Source organism: Phacochoerus africanus, chromosome 2 (assembly GCF_016906955.1).
Source record: "Phacochoerus africanus isolate WHEZ1 chromosome 2, ROS_Pafr_v1, whole genome shotgun sequence".
In the NCBI taxonomy this organism is placed as follows: Eukaryota; Metazoa; Chordata; class Mammalia; order Artiodactyla; family Suidae; genus Phacochoerus; species Phacochoerus africanus.
The window spans coordinates 266,101,243-266,122,642 of NC_062545.1; positions in this window are offsets into that span (position 1 = coordinate 266,101,243).

Below are 21,400 nucleotides of genomic sequence, written 5' to 3' on the forward strand. Positions count from 1 at the left end.
ATATCTACACACCCAATATAGGTTCACCACAATATATAAGGCAACTGCTAACAACCTTAAAAGGACAAATCAACTCTAACCCAGTCATAGTGGGGGACTTTAACACCCCACTTACTGCAATGGACAGATCACACAGACAGAAAATCAATAAGAAAACACAGGCCCTGAATTATGCATTAAACCAGATGGATTTCATCGATATTTATAGGACATTCCACCCAATATCAACAGAACACACTTTCTTCTCAAGTGCACATGGAACATTCTCTAAGACTGATCACATCCTGGGCTACAAATCCAACCTCTGTAACTTTAAGAAAATTGAAATCATATGAAGAATCTTTTCTGAACACAACACTATACAACTGGGAATCAACAACAAGAAAAAGTCTGCAAAAAACACAAACACGTGGGGACTAAACAGCATGCTACTAAACAACCAATGGATCACTGAAGAAATCAAAGAGGAAAGCAAAAAATACCTAGAAACAAATGAAAATTAATATATGACACTCCAAAACCTATGAGATGCAGCAAAAGCTGTTCTAAGAGGAAAGTTATAGCAAATACAAGCCAACCTCAGGAAACAAGAAAAAGCTCAAATAAACAAGCTAACTTTACATCTAAAGCAGCTCGAGAGAGAACAGACAAGACGTAAATTAAATAGAAGGAAAGAAATCGTAAAGATCATGCAGAAATCAATGAAATGGAAATGAAGAAAACCATAGAAAAGATCAATGAAATGAAAAGCTGGTTCTTTGAAAAGATCAACACAATTGATAAACCCTTAGCCAGACATATCAAGAAAAAAAGGGAGAGGACGCAAATCAATACAATTAGAAATGAAAAAGGAGAAGTAACAACGGACATCACAGACATACAAAGGATCATAAGACACTACTATATGCAACTATGCACCAATAAAATGGAAAACCTAGAAGGAATGGACCAATTCTTAGAAAAGTACAATCTTCCAAGACCCAACCAAGATGAAATAGAAAAGATGAATGGACCAATCACAAGAACTTAAATTGAAACTCTGATTAAAAAACCTCCAACAAACAAAAGTACAGGACCAGTTGGCTTCACAGGTGAATTCTATCGAACATTTAGACAAGATCTAATGCCTCTCCTTAAACTATTTCAAAAAATTGCAGAGGAAGGGATACTCCCAAACTCATTCTGTGAGGCCACCATCACCCTGATACCAAAACCAGACAAAGATTCCAAAGAAAAAAAAAAAAAAGAAAACTACAGGCCAAATTCACTGATGAACATTGATGCAAAAATCCTCAACAAAATACTAGCAAATCACATCCAACAATACATTAAAAGGATTGTACATCATGATCAAATGGGCTTTATCCCAGGAATGCAAGCCTTCTTCAATATCCACAAATCCATCTGTGTGATAACCCACATTAACAAACTGAAGAATAAAAACCATATGATCCTCTCAATAGACACAGAAAAAGCCTTTGACAAAATTGGACACCCATTCCTGATTAAAAACCCTTCAGAAAGTGAGCATAGAGGGAACCTACCTCAACATAATAAAGGCCATATATGGCAAACCCACAGCAAACAGCATTCTCAATGGTGAAAAGCTGAAAGAATTCCCACTGATATCAGAAAGACAAGGATGTCCGCTCTCGCCACTACTTTTCAATATAGTTTTGGAATTCCTAGCTTCAGCAATCAGATAAGTAAAAGAGATAAAAGGAATCCAAATTGGAAAGGAAGAAGTAAAACAATAACTAATTGCAGATGACATGATACTATACCTAGAGAATCCTAAAGACTCTACCAGAAAACTGGTAGAACTCATCCATGCATTTGGCAATGTTGCCAGATACAAAATTATTACACAGAGGTTTATGGCACTTCTATACACTAACAATGAAAGATCAGAAAGAAGAATTAGGGAAGCAATCCCATTTACCATCACATCCAAAAGAATAAAATACCTAGGTGTAAACCTACCTAAAGACTCAAAAGACCTGTAGTCTAAAAACTACAACACAGTGATTAAAGAAATCAAAGATGACACAAATAGATGGAAAGATATACCATGCTCATGGATTCAAAGAGTCAATATTATAAAAATGACTATTCTACCTAAAGCAATCTACAGAGTCAATGCAATCCCTATCAAATTACCAAGGACATTTTTCACAGAACTTGGACAAAATATTTTAAAGTTTTTTGGAAGCACAAAAGACCCAGGATAGCCAAAAACATCCTGAAACAGAAAAATGAAGCTGGAGGAATCAGGCTCCTGGACTTAAGACTATACTACAAAGCAACAATCATAAAAACCATATGCTACTGGAACAAAGACAGAAACATAGATCAGTGGAACAGGATAGAAAGCCCAGAATTAAACCCACGCACCTACAGCCAACTAATTTATGACAAAGGAAGCAAGACTGTACAATGGAGAAAGGACAGCTTGTTCAATAAGTGGTACTGGGAAAACTGGACAGCCACATGCAAAAGAATGAAATTAGAACACTCCCTAACACCATGCACAAAAATAAATTCAAAATGGATTAAAGATCTAGATTTAAGACCAGATAATATAAAACTCTTAGGAGAAAACATAGGGCAAACACTCTCTGACATAAACAACAGCAACATATTCTCAGATCCACCTCTGAGAGTATTGACAATAAAAAAATAAATAAACAAATGGGACCTAATCAAACTTAAAAGATTCTGCACAGCAATGGAAACCTTAAAAAAAATGAAAGGACAACCCACAGAATGGGAGAAAATCTTTGCAAGTGAATCAACTGACAAGGGATTAATCTCCAAAATTTATAAACACCTTCTGCAGCTACATAGCAAAAAAAACCAACCACTCACATCAAAAAATGGTCAGAAGATCTAAACAGGCAGTTATCCAAAGAAGACATATGGATGGCCAAAAAACACATGAAAAGATGTTCCACATCACTCATTATTACATAAATGCAAATCAAAACCACTATGACGGACCACCTTATACCAGCCAGAACGGGCATCATCAAAAAGTCTACAAACAGCAAGTGCTGGTGAGGGTGTGGAGAAAAAGGAACTCTATTACACTGTTGGTGGGATTTTAAATTGGTCCAACCACTGTGGAAAACAGGATAGAGATTCCTCAGAAAACTGAAAATAGAAATGCCATTTGGTCCAGCAATCCCACTCCTGGTCATCTATGCAAAGAAACCACAAATCACAAAGACTCATGTACTCTGATGTTCATTGCAGCACTATTTTCAATAGCCAAGACATGGAAACAACCTAAATGTCCATCAACAGAGAAGTGGACCAAGAAGATGTGTTACATATACACAATGGAATATTACTCAGCCATTAAAAGGAACAAAATATCAGAATTTTAGCAACATGGATGGACCTAGAAACTATCATGCTAAGTGAAGTCAGCCATGCAGTGAGACTCAACATCAAATCCTATCACTGACATGTGGGATCTGAAAAATGGACAGACAGAACTTCTTGGTAGAACAGATGCTGACTCAGAGACATTGAAAAACTTATGGTCTCTGGAGGAGACAGTTTGGGGGGTGGGGGGATGTGCTTGGGCTGTGGGATGGAAATCCTGTGAAATCAGATTGTTATGATCATTATACAACTACAGATGTGATAAATACATTGAGTAATAAAAAATGTAAAAAAAAAAAAACAGAAAAAAATAATACCAAAAGAAGCCCAGACTTTTTAAAAATTGCAAAACTTCATTAAGAATTTCTGTTCTTTGGAGTTCCCTTTGTGGCTCAGCAGGTTACAAACCTGTTTGGTATCTATGAGAATGCAGGTCATACCTGGCCTTACTCATTGGGGTAAGGATCTGGTGTTGCTGAAGGGTGCATTATAGGCAGCCTATATGGTTCATATCCCCTGTTGCTCTGGCTGTGGTGTCAGCTGGCAGCTGCAGCCCTGTTTCTACTCCTAGCCTGGGATTTCCCTATGCCACAGGTGTAAACTGAAGAAGAAAAAACTTTTTTCCAATTACTAGTGATTTTATCATTGATCAATTGTTTAAGGTGATGTTTGCCAGCTTCTCTACAATAACGTATAGTTTTAACCTTTTTAATTAAGTATCATTTGGTAGATACTTTGAGACAACATAACCAAAACACTTTTCACCCACTATATATAATATCTACTGATGATTCATATATGGAAAAAATTATTGCAAATGTGGTGACCATTTCCTTTATGTTGATTGGCTGTATTCTACTATAGGAAGGAACTTCCCCTTACTCCACATTCATTCATTTTTTTTTCATTGATTTGTTTATATCATCATGGACTCATGAATTCTTATGTATACTCTGAGGTGTAAGCAATTACTGATATTATTCATTCTGAAGCTCTAATTATCCATATTTAGCCAATGAGAGCCCCATACACCTGGCTTCATGTCTCCTTGATTAATTGAGTAGTTTTTATTTTCAAGCTCAGCAATATTTCCCTGCTCTTATTTTGTCTAGTGCCCAGCCCTACAATCAGCCATTTGTCCAAGTATCTTTTGTTCCTGTTAGAACACACTGATACTCAAAAATCAAATTTTGTATTATGTGTGTTTGTCACTTACAAGGCTTCTAGATGACCTCAGAGAATACAGCCAGGAAATATATGTAAAAGGAATACAGGGTGTAGAAACAAGGAACAAGCAAACTAACAGAATGGTTACCCATAAGAAGTGGGTCAGGAGTGGGACAGAAGGATTGGGAGATGGGGACCAGACTGATATTGATATATAATTTTAATTGGATTATACACATTACATCTCTTGAGTTAAAACTGGTATTATCAATTCTAGTTTGACACCATAGAGCTCTTTCTAGCCTCTCTCTTTCCACGAATATCACACTTTTCCCCCACTCAGGAATCAAATTCTTTTCCAGGACAAGTTTACTTATTTACTAAATCTTTGCAAATATGTAGTATCAGAATCTTGAACTGAAACCACTGTTAATGACAAACTAACTTCACCTCAAAAAATTTGCTTACCAAAAAATGTGATTTCATTATTGTTAGAGTAATTTATAAAAAGATTCACTGTTCAATAATAACTTAAATACTTTATTTTCCCCTTTAGTCTGATTATGGTATTTACGTGAAATATAACTAGGTTCAATTTTTGTTTTAGCTTATTTTGCTTTATTTTCCATCACCTTTTTATTTTTTAGTGGTGAAAGATAACATAGTCAAAATTATACAAATAAATATACTCATCTTTTCTATCCTATTCCTACCCCAAATCCTGTAGACAAACAGTCCTATTAGTTTCAAACTTATTCCTTTTGTGTTTCTACTTGCTCAGTGGGAAGATGCATGCATATATTAATTTCCCTTCTTTTTCACATAGGAAGGAGTTTGCTATGCATGCTCTTCTATACACTGCTTTTTTTCTGTTTAATAAATATCATGGAATATCTTCCATATTGATTCATAGGTATCTGTCATTATTTTTTCATAGCTCTGAAGTAGTCAATTGCATTGATGTTCCATAGTTCCTTGTTGGAGGCCTGGAATAAAATAGCAGTGATGTATATACTAAATTCTAACTAATTGTATACCTCAGAGGCTTAAAATTGTAAATTTCATGTTGGGTAGTACATTATAGCATAATAAAAACTTTTTGAGAAAAATCAAGTCATAATCTCTACATAAAGCACAGAAAATAATAAAATAATAATAATGTACAAATAATAAGTTAACTGAGGGAATATGAAATAATAAAATATATATTCAATTAAACAAAAAGGATAAAGAGAAGCAAGTATAAATATGAAATCAGATGTCTCAATTAGAAAATGCATACAAACATGGAAACATAAATTCAAATACATGCTGATTATATTGGATATTAATAGATCAAATTCTCCAGAAAAACAATTATGGTCAACCTACATAAAAAGACCAAAACCCAACTTTACGCTGCTAAGAATGAACACTTTCCAGATATAAGGACATAAGGAAGCTACTTGTGTTGGAAAAGAAATACATGTAAACACTCACTAAAAGACAGCTGATATTTCTAAACTAATATCAGAGAAAGCAAATGAGATGAAAGTGTAGGAGTCATGTCTAATACAAATCTTCACTCACTATAGATGCAAAAGTGTGCTGTTCAGTGAATAAGAAAATGCTCCCAATCATAGGAAAACAATGCTTTGTAGCATTTACCAATTTCAATAATGTAATTATGCCCTACATGGCTGATTTCAATCCACAAGCATCCCGTCATTGACTGTGAGTTGAGAAGAAATGTTCACAATCAGCTTTAAGCCAATGCAAGCCAATTTCAGCACATTTTACAGAGAAGAATCAGTCAACGATAAGCAGAGCATGATGCCAAGTTAGTGTGTTATCAATAAACTAGTATAAAATATATAAGCAAAAACTGACATATCTAAAAGGAGAAAAAGACAAAAACCACAGTCATAATTATGTGACAATTTTTATATAGGATTTTTTTCAGATATTTTATGACAGACGATGAAAAGCAAAAAAAAAAAAATTAAAGATAAGGGTTATTGGGAGGGTTCCAAAGATGGCATAAGAGTAGGGGGATGTGCTTGCCCTCTCCCACAAACACAACAAAAAAAGACATATACACGTAAAATGACTCACACAGAATAACTGAATGCTGGCAGAAGAACTTAAACCTCCAAAAATGGCAAGAACCTCTTGACATAAGTGGGTAAAATAACAGAAAAAAAAGGATAGAGAGAAGGGGAATCAGGACTGGACTGGCACTCCCAAGAGGGAACTGTGAAGGAGAAAGGGAACCCACACCCTGGACAGTCACCAAACGTCTGAAAGATCATCTGAGGTTGAGGGATCTCCAGACTCCAAGAAAAGTGGAACATCAAGTCTGAGATCTAAAAATCAGAGAGAGAGCCAAACAGATCATCTGATCCAATGGCACAAACACCAAAAACTTAGATACTTGGGTGGGGGTTGGGCACTGAGACCTAGGCCCTGGAGGTTAGTCCCTGGGAGTGGGCTGGGTTTGGCAGTGTAGAGACAGCCTGAGGGACTAGGAAGCAGTACATCACAGGTAGAGGAAGAAATACATTAAGGGCTGGGGAGTGGAAAGCCACAACAGAGGGAATTCAGGAGAAGGTCTGCACCCACAGGAGAGACAAGGCATCAGTGTTGGGGAGGTGAGAGAAGGAAGGGCAGGCTGCCATAGTGTGCATGCTTGCCTGCCTGCTAGAAGAGAGCAGAGCTTCCAAGTGCATCCCCCATCCCCACACCACATGTACTTGGACAGAAATTGCCTGCCATCCTTGCAGACTGGCCTCGCCACCTTCAGGAAGCCATCAATCACTGCAGATTTCTCCTGCTGGCCTGCCTGCACACAAGAAGCACCCCACTCCTGTGGAGCAAGCCGTGCAGCACTGCTCACCCTTGGAAAGATTTCCACAGCTGAGGAGCACCAAGGAAAGCCCTGCCCAGCCACAGGAAATGTGCCTACACAGCAGTGCACACCAGCCAGTCTGGCCCACCCACAGGAAATGTGCCTACACAGCAGTGCACACCAGCCAGTCTGGCCCACCCACAGGAAAGGTGCCTACACAGCAGTGAACACCAGCCAGTCTGGCCCACCCTCAGGAAGGTATCCTTTGTCTCAGAGCCAGCCAGATAACCCAGCTGTCCTTTAGGAAGTGCTGCACTTACACTGAGAAAATCTCCAGCAATGTCCACCCTTGGGAAGAGCTCCATGGTCCAGGAGCACCAGAGCAAGCCTTGCCCAGCTGCAAGAAGTGCACCTACAACCTGGTGTGCACCTTACAGTCCTTCCAGCCATTGGGAAGTGCTTCTTTGCCTCAGAGCAAGATGGTTAGCCCCACTGGCCCTCAGGAAGTGCTGCACTTCTGCCAAGAATGTCTCCCAGCACCATCCACATTTGGGAAGAGCTCTGTGGACCAGGAGCACCAGGGCAAGCCCTGCCTGGCCATGGGGGTTGCACATCCACCACAAAAAAAGAAAAACACAAGCAAGATGAAGAAGCTCAGAAGCCATTCCCAGTTAAAACAACAGGAAAACTCACCTAAAGTAGTCGACAATGAAACAGACCTTTGTAGTCTGACGGACTTGGAGTTCAAAAGGGAGATAGTGAAAAACTGAAGGAATTAAGAGAGTATATAAACAGTAATGCAGACTCCCTCAGAAAGGATCTATAAAATATGAGGAGAAGACAAGAAAAACTAGAAAATTCATTTCCAGAGATGCAAATGGAGCTAGGCCAGTAAAAACCAGAATGGCAATGCAGAGGAGCGAATTAGTGACATAGAACATAGAATAATGGAAATCACCCAATCAGGACATCAGAGAGAAAACCAAATGAAAAAAATATGAAAGCAATGTAAGAGACCTATGGGATAATATAGAGTGAGCCAATCTACACATAATAGGAATTCCAGAAGGAGAAGCAAAAGAAAAGGGGATTGAAAATATATTTGAAGAAATTATCACTGGAAAATTTCCAAATCTAAAGGTTACTGATTTCAAGACACAGGAAGCACAGAGGGCCCCAAACTAGTTGAACCCAAATAGATGCACACCAAGACATATTATACTAAAATGGCAAAAGTTAATGATAAAGAGAGGATCCTAAAGGCAGCAAGAGAAAAGCAAATTGTCACTTATAAGGGAACCCCCATAAGGCTATCAGGTAATTTCTCTACAGAAACTCTACAGTCCAAGAGGGAATGAAGGAGATACTTAAAGCACTGAAAGGAAAAATATGCAACCTAGAATACTCTATCCAGCAAGAATATCATTTAAAACAGAGGAGAAATAAATTTTTTCCAACAAACAAAAGCTAAATGAATACAGCAATACAAAACCCATTATAAAAGAAATATTGAAAGGGCTTCTCTAAATAAAAAGCAAGAGGAAGAACTAGGATGTAGGAAACCACATCAGAGAGCAGTGACTTAATTAAGCCAGCATACAGATCTAACCATGAAGATGCTTCAAATACTTTTTTTTTTAAAAAAAAGACATCAAAATTATAAAATGTGGGCAAGGGCAGTAAGAAAATGAATACATTTTTTTCTTTTATCTTTTTAAAAATTATATTATGGTAATGAAGTGTTTGAATCTACAGGGCTGTCAGGCTAAAACAAGCAATAATAGGAAGGGGTAACATACTTAAAAAACAGGGCAAGAACAAATAAAAACCAAACATTACATTAACAAAAAATGAAAAAATAAAAGTGCTCAAGCAGAAAATAATTGGACACCATCAAACCAAAAAATAAGGAAAAGTGGAGAATCATAGAATACACTGGAAAATGATGTTTAAAATGGCAAAAAATAAACATCTATCAATTATCACCTTAAACATCAATGGACTGAATGCCCCAATCAAAAGACACAGAGTGGCAGATTGGATAACAATGCAAAAACCTTCCATCTTCTGGCTACAAGAAACTCATGTTAGGTCAAAGGATACATATAGATTGAAAGTGAGGAGAGAGGACAAGATGGCGGAGGAGTAGGGGGACACGCTCGCCCTCTCCCACAAACACAACAAAAAAAAGCACATCTACAGAATAAATGACTCGCACAGAACAGCAACCAATCGCTGGCAGAAGAACCTAAACTCCAATAAGGGCAAGAAGTTCGTGACATTACGGGGCAGAACGGGAGAAAAGAGGAGAGTGAGAGAAGGTGAATCCGAGCGGGACGGGCGCTCCCGAAAGGGAACTGCGGAGGAGAAAGGGAGCCCGCACCCTGGAAAGGCACCTACACGGGGGAAAGATCAAACGAACCCGAGGAATCTCCAGATGCAGAGAAGAGTGTAGCAGTAAGTTGGAGTACGGAAAAGCCGATCAAGAACGGAACGGACCATCTGAACTACGGGCACAGTCACCAAAAATTGAGACGCCTGGGTGAGGGCTGGGCACCGAGTCCTCGGTTCCAGAGGTTAGTCCCCGAGAAAGGGCCGGGGGATGCCTGGGTGGGGGCTGGGCACCGAGACCTAGGCTCCAGAGGATAGTCCCCGGGCTTGGGGGGCGGGGCGGAGCAGAAACTGCTTGGGAGGTCTAGAAACCATTTGATGGGGCAGAGACTGCCTGGGAGGCTAGAAAACAAACCTGTTGCAGAGGAAGGGAACAATACTCTAGGGGCGGGGAAGTGGAAAGCCGCATCAGAGGGAACCTGGGAGAAGAGCCTGGTCTGCGCCTGTGCTGGGGAGGGGAGAGAAGAAGGGGTGGGTCCCAATAGAATACCCCCCCACACCACAGCAAGCTTACAGGCCCGCTAGCTAGCTGAAAGCTCTGCTTCCCAGTGCATCCCCTCCCCCCACCCCCGCCACCCCCTAGGCTCTTGCTGAACCTGGGGCTGCCTGCCATCCAGGAGGGCTGGCCTCAACAATTGCCTGAAGCCTACCACCACAGGGGCTGTCCCTGCACAGGCCTGCTTGCCTTTTGGAGGGGCTACACTTCTGCAGAGTAGCACCAAACACCACCAGCCCCCGAGAAAAGGCCTGCAGCCCAGAAAAGCTAGAACAAGCCTAGCCAGGCAGTGAATAGATCTGCCTAATTCCCGGACGGTTTTTCTGAGTTAGGCTGCCCCGGGGAGGAGCCTCTTTGGTTTCCAAAGGCCCTGCTACCCACCCAAGCCCCCAGGGGGTACCCTAGTGGATCAGCTGTATAGGACTGCCAGCTCCAGGCAGGACCCCCTACAGCCAAGAAAAGCTGCAACAAGCCTGGCCGAGTCGGGAAAAGATCTCAGACAGTCTTTCTGAGTTGGGCTGCCCTGGGGAGGAGCCTCTTTGGTTTCCAGTGGCCCTGCTACCCGCCCAAGCCACTAGGGGGTGCCCCACTCCCACGGATTAGCTGCTCAGCACCACCAGCCCCCAAAACTAAAGGATACTGGGTTCAAGATACAAGAAGCACAGAGGGCCCCAAACAAACTGAACCCAAATAGACCCACACCAAGACACATCATAATAAAAATGGCAAAAGTTAGTGATAAAGAGAGGATCCTAAAGGCAGCAAGAGAAAAGCAGAATGTTACCTACAAGGGAACCCCCATAAGAATATCAGCTGATTTCTCTACAGAAACACTACAGGCCAGGAGGGAATGGCAAGAGATATTTAAAGTGCTCAAAGGAAAAAATATGCAACCTAGAATACTCTATCCAGCAAGAATATCATTTAAAATATAAGGGGAAATAAACGTTTTTTTCCAACAAACAAAAACTTAAAGAATACTGCAACACAAAACCCAGGTTAAAAGAAATACTGAAAGGGCTTCTCTAAACCAAAAAGAAAGGAAGGAAATGGAAGAAAAAAGAAAAGAAGAAAAAAAGAAGAAGAAGAACTAGGACTGAGGAAACCACAATCAGAGAGCAGTCACTCAAATAAGCCAGCATACAGATTTAATCATGAACAGGCCTCAAACAAAATAAAATTAAAGAGAATAAAATAAAAAAGAGTCATCAAAACCATAAAATGTGGGCAAGGGATGTTAGGAAGTAAATAACCCTTTTTGTTTGTTTCTTTGTTCCTCTATTTAATTTTAATATAGTAATGAAATGTTTGAACTTACAGGACCATCAGGCTAAAACACACAATTATGGGAAGGGTTAGCATACTTAAAAAACAGGGCAACCACAAGCCAAAACCAAATATTGCATTTGCAAAAAATGAAAAAAAAAAAACACTCAAGCAGATAATAACAGGAGACCATCCAACCAAAAAAATAAAATAAAATAAAGGAAGAATGGAGCACCATAGAATCAACTGGAACACGAGGTTCAAAATGGCAATAAATAATCAACTATCAATTATCACCTTAAATGTCAACGGACTGAACGCCCCAATCAAAAGACACAGAGTGGCTGAGTGGATACAAAGGCAAAAACCTTCAATATGCTGCATAAAAGAAACTCACCTTAGGACAAAAGATACATATAGATTGACAGTGAAAGGGTGGGGAAAAATATTTCACCCCAATTGACATGACAGAAAAGCAGGAGTCGCAACGCTCATATCAGACACAATAGACTTTAAAACAAAAGACATGAAGAAAGACTAAGAAGGACACTACTTAATGATTAAGGGATCCATCCAAGGAGAGGATGTTACTACTGTCAACATATATGCCTCAAATACAGGAGCACCCAGATACATACAACAAATATTAACAGACAGAAAGGGAGATATTGATGAGAATACAATCATAGTAGGAGACCTTAATACCCCCTCACATCAATGGACAGATCCTCTAGACAGAAAACCAATAAAGCCACAGAGATCCTAAAGGAAACAATAGAAAAGGTAGACTTCATTGATATCGTCAGGACACTACATCCAAAAAAAGCAGAAGACACATGCTTCTCAAATGCTCATGGAACATTCTCAAGAATCGACCACATATGGGGACACAAAGCTAATCTCAATAAATTTAGGAGCATAGAAATTATCTCAAGTATCTTCTCTGACCACAATGCCATGAAATTAGAAATCAACCATGGGAAAAGGAAAGAGAAAAAACCTACTGCATGGAGACTAAACATGCTACTAAAAAACCAATGGGTCAATGAGGAAATCAAGAAGGAAATTAAAAACTACCTTGAAACAAATGATAATGAAGACAAACCTCTCAAAATCTGTGGGATGCTGTTAAAGCAGTGCTCAGAGGGAAATTTATAGCAATACAGGCCTTTCTCAAAAAAGAAGAAAGATCCCAAATGGACAACTTAACCCTCCACCTAAATGAATTAGAAAAAGAACAAAAAAGTCCTAAATACAGCAGAAGGAAGGAAAGTATAAAGATCAAAGAAGAAATCCATAAAATAGAGACTCAAAAAACAATAGAGAAAATTAATAAAACCACGAGCTGGTTCTTTGAAAAGGTCAACAAAATTGACAAACCCCTGGCCAGACTCACTAAAAAGAGGAGAGAAAGAACCCAAATAAGCAAAATTATAAATGAAAAAGGAGAAATCACAATGGATACAGCAGAAATACAAAAAAACCATAAGAGAATACTATCAACAACTATATGGCAAAAAGTTTGACAATCTGGAAGAAATGGACAATTTTCTAGAATCGTACGGCCTGCCAAAACTGAATCAAGAAGAAACAGACCAACTGAACAGACCAATCACTAGAAATGAAATTGAAGAGGTCATAAAATCACTCCCTACAAATATAAGTCCATGACCAGATGGCTTCACAGGTGAATTCTATCAAACATATAAAGAGGAATTGGTGCCCATCCTCCTTAAACTCTTTCAAAAGGTGGAAGAAGAAGAAATACTCCCAAAGACATTCTATGATGCCACCATCACCCTCATTCCAAAAACCAGGCAGAGATACCACCAAAAAAGAAAACTATCACCCAATATCATTGATGAATATAGATGCAAAAATTCTCAACAAAATCGTAGTCACCGAATCCAACAACATACCAAAAAAATTATACACCATGAACAGGTTGGGTTCATCCCAGGTTCACAAGGATGGTTCAACATATGCAAATCAATCAGCATCATACACCACATTAACAAAAGAAAAGTCAAAAATCATATGATCATCTCAATAGATGCAGAAAAAGCATTGGACAAAGTCCAACATCCATTCATGATCAAGACCCTCGCCAAACTGGGTATAGAGGGAACATTCCTGAACAAAATCAAAGCCATTTAGGATAAACCCACAGCAAATATAATCCTCAATGGGGAAAAACTGAAAGCCTTCTCACTCCAATCTGGAACAATACAGGGATGCCCACCCTCACCACTGCTCTTCAACATAGTTTTGGAAGTCCTAGCCAGAGCAATTAGACAAACCAAAGAAATAAAAGGCATCCATATAGGAAGAGAAGAGATCAAACTGTCACTGTATGCAGATGACATGATACTATACATAGAAAACCCTAGGGACTCAACCCCAAAACTACTTGAACTGATTAATAAATTCAGCAAAGTAGCAGGCTATAAGATTAACATTCAGAAGTCAGTGGCATTTCTGTATACCAGCAATGAAATATTATAAAAGGAATACAAAAATATAATACCTTTTAAAATTGCACCTCACAAAATCAAATACCTTGGAATACACCTGACCAAGGAGGTAAAGGACCTATATGCCGAGAACTATAAAACTTTAATCAAAGAAATAAAGAAGATGCAACAAAATGGAAAGATATTCCATGTTCCTGGATTGGGAAAATCAATATTGTAAAAATGGCCATACTACCCAAAGTGATCTACAGATTCCATGCAATCCCGATCAAATTACCCATGACATTTTTCACAGAACTAGAACAAACAATCCAAACATTTATATGGAACCACAAAAGACCCAGAATCGCCAAAGCAATCCTGAGAAACAAAAACCAAGCAGGAGGCGTAACTCTCCCAGACTTCAGGAAATACTACAAAGCCAGAGTCATCAAAACAATGTGGTACTGGTACGAATACAGACAGACAGACCAATGGAAGAGAATAGAGAACCCAGAAGTAAACCCTGACACCTATGGTCAATTAATCTTTGAGAAGGGAGGCAAGAACATCAAATGGGAAAAAGAAAGTCTATTCAGCAAGCATTGCTGGGAAACCTGGACAGCTGCATGCAAAGCAATGAAATTAGAACACACCCTCACACCATGCACAAAAATAAACTCAAAATGGCTGAAAGACTTAAACATACGATAGGACACCATCAAAATCCTAGAAGAAAACATAGGCAAAACACTCTCTGACATCAACATCATGAATATTTTCTCAGGTCAGTCTCCCAAAGCAATAGAAATTAGAGCAAAAATAAGCCCATGGGACCTCATCAAACTGAAAAGCTTTGGCACAGCAAAGGAAACCCAAAAGAAAACAAAAAGACAACTAACAGAATGGGAGAAAACAGTTTCAAATGATGCAACCGACAAGGGCTTCATCTCTGGAATATATAAACAACTTATACAACCCAACAGCAAAAAGGCCAATCAATCAATGGAAAAATGGGCAAAAGACCTGAATAGACATTTCTCCAAAGAAGATATACAGATGGCCAACAAACCCATGAAAAAATGCTCAACATCGCTGATTATAAGAGAAATGCAAATCAAAACTACCATGAGATACCACCTCACACCAGTCAGAATGACCATCATTAATAACTCCACAAATAACAAGTGCTGGAAGGGGTGTGGAGAAAAGGGAACCCTCCTACACTGTTGGTGGGAATGTCAACTGGTACAGCCACTATGGAGAACAGTTTGGAGATACCTTAGAAATCTATACATAGAACTTCCATATGACCCCACAATCCCACTCTTGGGCATATATCTGGACAAAACTCTCCTTAAAAGAGACACATGCACCCACATGTTCATTGCAGTGCTATTCACAATAGCCAGGACATGGAAACAACCCAAATGTCCATCGACAGAGGATTGGATTCGGAAGAAGTGGTATATATACACAATGGAATACTACTCAGCCATAAAAAGAATGACATAATGCCATTTGCCGCAACATGGATGGAGCTAGAGAATCTCCTACTGAGTGAAATGAGCCAGAAAGACAAAGACAAATACCATATGATATCACTTATAACTGGGATCTAATATCCAGCACAAATGAACATCTCCTCAGAAAAGAAAGTCATCGACTTGGAGAAGAGACTTGTGGCTGCCTGATGGGAGGGGGAGGGAGTGGGAGGTATCGGGAGCTTGGGCTTATCAGACACAACTTAGAATAGATTTACAAGGAGATCCTGCTGAATAGCATTGAGAACTTTGTCTAGATACTCATGTTACAACAGAAGAAAGGCTGGGGGGAAAATGTAATTGTAATGTATACATGTAAGGATAACCTGACCCCCTTGCTGTACAGTGGGAAAATAAAAAAAAAAAAGAAAGTGAGGGGGTTGGAAAAGATATTTCATGCCAATGGAAAAGACAGGAAAGCAGGAGTTTCAATACTCATATCAGACAAAATACACTTTAAAACAAAGGCCATAAAGAAAGACAAAGGACACAATTTAATGCTTAAAGCATCCATTCAAGAACAGGACATTGGAGCTCCTGTCATGGCTCAGTGATCAATGAAACTGACTAGGAACCAGGAAGTTGCAGGTTCAAGCCTTGGCCTTGCTCAATGGGTTAAGGAAGCACACTGCCATGAGCTGTGGTTTAGGTCACAGCCATGTCTCAGATCCCACGTTGCTGCAGCTATGGTATAGGCCAATGGCTACAGCTCCAATTAGACCCCTAACATGGGAACTGCCATATGTCATGGGAACAGCCCCAGAAAAGGCAAAAAGACAAAGTAGAGGATATTAAAATCCTCAACATATATGCCCCCAATATAGGAGCAACCAGATATATACAACAAATATTAACAGACAGAAAGGGAGAAATTGATGGGAATACAATCATAGTATGAGACTTTAACACCATACTCACATCAATAGATAGATCCTCTAGACAGGAAACCAAAAAACCAAAAGAGATCCTAAAGGAAACAATAGAAAATTTAGATTTAATTGACATTTTCAGGACATTATATCCAAAAAAATTCAAAATACACATTCTTCTCAATTGCACATGGAACATTCTCAAGACTCGATCACATATTGGGGCATAAGCTAACCTCAACAAATTTAAGAGTGCAGAAATTATTTCAAGTATCTTCTGTGACCACAATGCCATGAAACTAGAAAACAACCACAGGTAAAGAAGTGTGAAAAAGACTTATTACATGGATACTAAACAACATGATACTAAAAAACCAATGAGTCAATGAGGAAATCATGAAGGAAATTAAAAAATACATTGAGGCAAATGACAACGAAGACAAAAACTTTCAAAATCTATGTGATCCCACAAAAGCAGTGCTCAGAGGGAAATTCATAGCAATACAGGCCTTCCTCAAAAAAGAAGAAAGAATTCAAATTGGCAAGTTAACCCACCACCTAAATGAATTATAAAAAGAAGAAAAAAAAAAAAGGAAATTCAGCAGAAGGAAGGAAGTCATAGATCAAAGAGGAAATCAATAAAATAGAGATTCAAAGAAAACAATAGAAAAAAATCAATAAAAACAAGAGCTGGTTCTTTGAAAGCATAAACAAAATTGACAAACCTCTGGATAGACTCAAAAAGAAGAGGAGAGAAAGAACCCAAATAAACAAAATAAGAAAAGAAAAAGGAGAAATCACAACAGATACTGCAGAAATACAGAAAAAAATAAGAGAATATTGTCAACAATTATATGCCAACAAATTTGACAATCTGGAAGAAATGGACAACTTTCTAGAGTTTACAGCCTGCCAAAACTGAATCAAGAAGAAATAGACCAACTGAACAGACTGATCACTAGAAATGAAATTGAATACATAATAAAACACTCCCTAAAAATAAAATTTCAGGACCAGATGGCTTCACAGGTGAATTCCACAAAACATACAGAAGAAGTGGTGCACATCCTCCTTAAAATTTTTCAAAAGGCTGAAGAAGAAGGAACACTCACAATGACATTCTACGATGCCACCATCACCCTAATTCCAAAAGCAAAGATACCACCAAAAAAGAAAACTATCAGCCAATATCTTTGATGAATATAGATGCAAAAATTCTCAATAATATCTTAGCCAACTGAATCCAACAAATCAAAAAGATTGTACACCATGACCAGGTGGGATTCATCCCAGGTGCACAAGGATAGTTCAACATATGAAAAATCAATCAGCATCATACATCACATTAGCAAAAAACCCTCAAAAACCATCTGATCATCTCAATAGATGCAGAAAAAGCACTTGACAAAGCACAGCATCCATTTATGATCAAAACCCTCACCAAAGTGGGTACAGAGGGAACATTCCTTAACATAGTCAAAGCCATTTATGACAAACCCACAGCAAATATAATACTCAATGGAGAAAAATTAAGGCCTTCCAACTAAAATCTGGAACAAGACAGTGATGCCCAATCTCACTGCTGCTGTTCAGCATAGTATCAGAAGTCCTAGTCACAGCAATCAGACAAAAAAAAAAAGAAATAAAAGGCATCCAAATAGGAAGAGAAGCGGTAAAACTGTCACTGTATGCAGGTGACATGATACCATACATAGAAAACCCTAAGGACTCAACCCATAAACTACTTGAACTGATTAACAAATTCAGCAAAGTAGCAGGATATAAGATTAACATTCAGAAATCAGGCACACTTCTGTATACTAACAATGAAATATTAGAAAAGGAATAGAGAAATAAAATACCCTTTGAAATTTCACCCCAAAAAATCAAAAACCTGGGAATACACCTGACCACATATGTAAAGGACTTATATGTTGAGAAATTTAATCAAGGGAATTAAAGAAGACATAAAGAAATGGAAATATATTTCATATTCCTGTGTTGGAAAAATTAATTTTGTAAAAATGGCCATAGTACCCAAAGCAATCTACAGATTAAATGGAATCCCTATCAATAAAAGCAGTGTGGTTTCTTGAGGTGGTGTGCTTGTCCCCTGGTTCCCACCTGTACTTAATATAAATGTCTCTGTGTCTTGTTTTATGTTAATTTTTTTCCTTAAGTTTCACAGCACCTGTTCTTCAGCCCCATCCTGCTGAGGTGGTCTCAGCACCTAGACTTTTGCAGGACAGAAATAGGGCCAACAGACCAAGGTCAGAACTGCAGTCTGGAGAGAGGGAGTGATGAGCAGTCCTTACTGGATGACTTCATGTGTGGGTATATGTATCCAGGCAGATTCAACCAAGATTGGGAACATCAAAAATGCCAGTAGAAGCACATGTAGGACTACAAATTCTTTCTCAAGAGCCACAAATCCTGGCAAGACTAGGCATGTTAGGACCTCAGCCAAATAGGTCACTAGGCTTCAGAACAAATTCTGACCCTGCCTGAGATGAAACTCACTCATGGGGACCAACATCAACATGGAAAATATCACACCAAGTAGACAGAATCTGTGTGTGGCCTGGGAAGGGCAAAATAGTCTAGAAAAGGAAAGAAAGATGAAGAGATGTGTCCAAGATCATATATCTGGGCTTAGATCTTTTTCTCTGGTAGGTGATTTTGTTTTTTTGTTAGCTGTGATCAGTCTTTATTCTTTATTTTTTTAAGCTGTGGTTCATTTTTTTTTCTCCCACTGAAAAAATCATTCATTTCATTATTGTGAATGTCCAAAATATAAAGAAACTTTTTCAAATCCTTTCTTGAAAGAAACCACTGTGAATATTTTACACAAATTCTTACAGTTCTTTCATCTGTGCATTTATTTTAATTGTTAAAATGATAATTTTTCACATAATCTTAAAGCATGAATGTTTTCCACACTATGCTTATCCAAACTACTATAACTTTTTATAAAGTCTCATAATTAATATTATAGCAGAAGCAGCTGACATTTTTAATATAATATTCTTCCATTGGGATAATTAGATTTTTCTAATTATCCATAATATTATAAGTAATAATGCAGAGATCATTGTGAATAAACTATGGAGAGAGAGAGATTTTCCCATGTGCTTGCAATAAGTTTCAAGACCTGGAGTTGCCAGGTGGAGCATTTTTCAGGCTCATGATACATATTCCTAAAATATTTTACAATACTGTTAATGAAGGAAAAAAAGTGTTAATGATTTACATCCCAACTGATAGTTTTATGGGAGTGATTTTTTCTCTGCATTCTTTGTGTTCCAATTTTTGACTCAACTGCTGCAACTATTATAAGCTAAAAATAGCACTTCTTTTATTTGTTGTTTGAATTCTTGCTTACTTATTGTTTTTGTAAGTCTGTAAATACATTTTATTTTTTCAATTTTTTTTTTTTTTGCATTTTAGGGTTGCACCCGTGGCATATAGAGGTTCCCAGAATAGGGCTCAAATCAGAGATACAGCTGCTAGCCTACACCACAGATTTAGCAATATGGATCTAAGCAACATCTGTGATCTACACCACAGCTTAAGGCAACACCCACTCCTTAACCCACTGAGCAAGGACAGGGATTGAACCAGCAACCTCAGGGTTCCTAGTTGAACCAGCAACCTCAGGGTTCCTAGTCAGATTCATTTCTGCTGCACCATGATGGGAACTCCCTGTAAATACATTTTGTTTATTGTTCTTAATCATTTTTTTTCATGTTGTTTGACTCTTTTAAAGTCTTGTGCAAGTCCTCTTTATATTAAAGTTTTAAACTTTGCACTCTCATTCTCCTAGGGCAAACTTTCCCCAGTCAGCATTCATCCTTCAATTTTCTTTTTGAAATTTTGACCTAAATGGGTTTTCAGTTTACAAAAATGAAACTGATAAAAAATATTCCTCCTTGTAACTCTTCTGCCAGTATTATCATTGGAAATCCTCTGTGTAGAGTTCATGTGAGGAATACATTTTTTTTTCATTTCAATAATATGTGGTATTTTTTAAGAAGAGTCTTACTGAGATGTAATTTATATAGCATAAAATTCATTTTAAAGTCTATAATTCAGTGGCTTTTAGTATGTGGTGTTTTTTTTATTATTATTTTTTAGCTACACACACAGCATGCAGAATTTATCAGGCCAGACATCAAACCCATGGCACAGTAGTGACCTGAGCCACAGAAGTGACAACACTGGATCTTTAAGCCACTGTGCCACAGGGAACTCCAGTATGTTATTTAATTTGATTTTACTGAAACAATACATGACTTTTAGAATGATATTACACATTTAAGTGGCTCTCCTCCTTACACATATCACACTCTTACAGAATTTCCTGGAACTTCCTTTGTGGTGCAGTAGGTTAAGGATTCAGCTTTGCCACAGCTGTGATACATATTACATTATGGCACAGGTTCAATCCTTGGCCAGCGAAATTCCACATGCCATGGGTGTGGCAAAAAAAGAGTTTCCTCTGCACTTCAGGCCCCATCATTATTCAAAACCATGATGCTGACTACAATGGAGCTCTCATTCACTCCTATATAGCATATACATTTTCCCTCAGGGCCTTTCTACTATTATTTCCTCCTCTGAGACACATTACTGCATGCCCACCCAGTAAAAGTGCCATGTCATCTTCAAAAAGTACCCTCTCACACCAGCCCACTCAATTCATCAGACAGGATCTTCTTTTCTTGTGAGCTCCACAATCCATTTAGCTAGTCTTCCTATTCCTGACCTAATATCAAGAATAACAATAACTCTTTACACTTCAATTTAACATTGTACTAGAGATTCTAACCAGAATGTCTAAGTAAGAAAAGGAAATAGAAGGCATCTAGATTGTAAAGGAGGAAAATTATCTCTACTTATAAATGGAAGATACTCTACATTTTTAAATTCTTAAGAAATCAACCCCCCAAAAACCCCAGAAATAATAAATGGTCTGAATTCAATACAATCCCCATTAA